Source organism: Olea europaea, chromosome 20 (genome assembly GCF_002742605.1).
Source record: "Olea europaea var. sylvestris chromosome 20, O_europaea_v1, whole genome shotgun sequence".
NCBI lineage: Eukaryota > Viridiplantae > Streptophyta > Magnoliopsida > Lamiales > Oleaceae > Olea > Olea europaea.
The window spans coordinates 743920-747306 of record NC_036256.1 but is presented as its reverse complement, the minus strand read 5'-3'; the positions used below and the strand labels follow the sequence as shown (position 1 = coordinate 747306).

General features: G+C 37.9%; 1 pseudogene; it reads right to left on the bottom strand.

Moving 5' to 3' along the window:
• Positions 1-46: 46 nt before the first annotated feature.
• On the bottom strand, positions 47-3148 carry LOC111369271 (annotated as a pseudogene).
• Between the last annotated feature and the right edge of the window lie 239 nt (positions 3149-3387).

Sequence of the window (3387 nt, the reverse complement as noted above, 5' to 3'; positions counted from 1 at the left end):
ACTCCCATGAATGTTGGAATATTATTGACTTTCATAACACTCCCCCTCAAATTGGAGAGTGAATATCAAGAACTCCCAACTTGTGTATCATTGTTGAGAAGGCTTCCTTTCCCAGTGGCTTGGTAAAAACATCTGCAAGTTGATTAGCTGAATAAACATACTTGGTTACAACCGAACCATCTTATATTTTGTCACGAATAAAATGGCAATCAATCTCTATATGTTTGGTTCTCTCATGAAAAAGGGGATTGGCCGCTATGTACAAGGATGTCTTATTGTCGCAATATAATAATGCTGGCATCTGATGTAATATTCGCAAGTCTTTCAGCAATGAATGTAGCCAGGATAATTCACAACACATACCTGTCATGGCTCTATATTCGGCTTCAGCTGAGGACAGAGATACAGTTTTTTGTCTTTTTGTTCACCAGGAAATAAGAGAAGGTCCCAAAAATATACAATAACCTGTGGTGGATTTACGAGAAGTTGGGCAACCTGCCCAATCTGAATCACAGAAGGATCGCAAAGATAAGTCATTCTAAGAAGAAAAGAACAAACCTTGTCCTAGATTATTCTTCAAATAACGCAACATACGCATTGCAGCTTCTATATGTGGTTTGCATGGTGCATGCATGAAACTACTCAGTACATGAACCGAATAAGTGATATCCGATCGAGTAATTTTCAAGTAAATTAGGCGTCCAACAATTCGCCAATATTGAGAAGGATCTCTAAGCAAATCACCTTTGTCCGAGAGCTTAACATTCTGCTCCATTGGAAATTTCACGGATTTAGCTCCCAAAAATCCACCATCTTTTAGAATTTCCAAAGTGTATTTTCTTTGCAAAATGGAAATATCTTTCTTTGAACGAGAGACTTCAATGCCCAAAAAATATTTTAAATCACCTAAATCTGTAATCCGAAAGTGATTATGCAGAAATTGCTTAAGAGCTTATATGGCAGTGACATCATTACCTGTAATGAAAATGTCATCAACATCTATTAATAATGCTGTAAAGGATTTGCCTTTCCGACATGTGAATAATGAATAATCTGTTTTGGATTGAACAAATCCAACAGCTTGGATAGATGTAGAGAACTTGGCAAACCATTGACTAGAGGCTTGCTTTAAGCCATACAACGGCTTGTTGAGTCGACACACTAAGTTCTCCCCCTGTCGCTAAAAACCAGGAGGCGGAGACATATAAATTTCTTCATGAAGATCGCCATGAAGAAAAGCATTATGGACATCAAGTTGGTGAAGAGACCAATTCTAGGCAGCTGCCAAAGCCAATAAACAACGGACAGTAACCATCTTAGCAGTGGGAGAAAAAGTGTCATTATAATCGATACCTTCAAGTTGCATGTATCCCTTTGCAACTAAACGAGCTTTGTAACGTTCAAGAGTACCATCAGAGTTGCATTTAATTTTATAAACCCAACGACAATCATCTACAATAGTTAAAAAATACTTAGCACCAGAGAGAGAGGGAATCTTGAAAGGACCTCAAATATCACAATGGATTAATTCCAAAGGCTTGACTGATGAAATTGAACTAGTAGAAAAAGAAAGTCGAGTCTGTTTTGCGAGTGCACAAACATTATAAGTGTTATTGAACTGGAAGGGAAAATTCAACAAATTTTTTGCCATAAAGTCTAATCTAGAGAAAGATAAATGCCCTAATCGACAATGTCATAAATGTCTGGAAGATGTGGCTGGAGAGCATGATGAATTGGTGGTAATAGCTGCTGCAGATTTTAGTTTGTGTTTTGGGTTCTTCGCTCTCATTGAAACCAAGTAATAGAGCCCGTCTCGTTGTTTATCCAAACCAATCGTCGTCTTCTTCATCAAGTCCTGCAAAATACACCAACGAGGAAAGAAGATTACTGAACAATTGAGATCTCTTGTAATTCGACTCACAGACATTAGATCCACCTTACAAGATGGCACACCAAGTACATTCTTTAAAGAAATAGCCGAATTCAAAGGTAAATTTCCAGTAGATATAATTGGAGCCTATTTTCCATTTGGCATAACAACTGTGGCAAAGAAGTATTTTTCTTACTGTTGACAAGTAAGGTTGGAGATGAGGTAATGTGGTCTGTTGCACCACTATCAATGATCAACTGAGATTGTGACAAACCTAGGGAAATATTAGCATCATCTGCCTTAGGAGTGACCGAGTGTGATGTTTCTTTACCGTGTACAATAGATAGTTTCTGTTGAATTTGTAAATCAAAGAGCCCATTCGTCATCGATTGAATTTCCTACATCATTAGACCATTTTTATGCTGCTAACTGAAGACTGATGGCTGTTGTTGTGCATAGAATAAGTGTTCCTTTGATTGGTTCTAGTTGGTACATGCATTGGGTGTCCCGATGGATATCCATTTAGCTTCCAACATTTTTCTCGCTCATGATTGTCTTGATTACAAAAAGAACAATGCAAAGGTTTGTGATTAGATGAGTAAAGGTCGAGAAGAACCTTGTTCATGTCAAATAGCCAGAGTTACCAGTTCATCCCTCTGAACAACCATAGCAGAGGTTTTTGTTGTCTAACTTATAGCACCTAAGTTGCGCTGTTTTCTTCCTGTAAAATGGAAGAGTAAGCTTGGGAAACATCAACAACGGATTCATCAAAAGAATCTGTCCTCGAACAGCACTATAAGACTCATTGAGTCCCATGAGAAATTGCATCAATCTACGTCTCTTATTGTCTGTGCCACATGATCATATAGTGTCATTATAGGAGCCTAGTTCATCCCACAATTTTTTAAGTCTCGTGTAGTAGGCCGAAACAGTCATTTGATCTTGAGCAAGACAAGCTATGTCCCTTTCAATCTAAAATATATGAGTGGCATTGCTTTGAGAAAAACGATTTTGGAGATCTTTCCATACCTCCTAGGCAGTAGTTAAAAAAATGATGCTATCTGCAATATCTGGTGTGAGTGAATTAAGAATCCATGATAGCACCATATCATTGCATCTTTTTCGTGAGGCATACTCTTTTGGATTGTCTGTGGCTGATGGTGCTTTGGTTGTTTCGTCTACGAAACCCAATTTGGATTTGGCATTTAAAGAGATGACCATGGCTCTCTTCCAGGTCGAATAATTATCCCCATTTAGAGGTTTGGAAACAAGAATCATCCCAGGATGGTCGGAATGATGGAGTGAGTAGGAATTTGTAGAATTTGCAGCATCTGGCGCCTCCGTTCAAAGGTTGTTCGTTTGCCATATCAATGATAAAATAGCAACAATAAGAATGAAAAAGCTAGGGTATGATTCCCTACTCTGATACCATGTAAAGGAAGGAGAAGAATGAATATTTCATTAAATCACAAGATACACATTTATACAATTATTTTCCTGTAATTGTCCTGATCTAT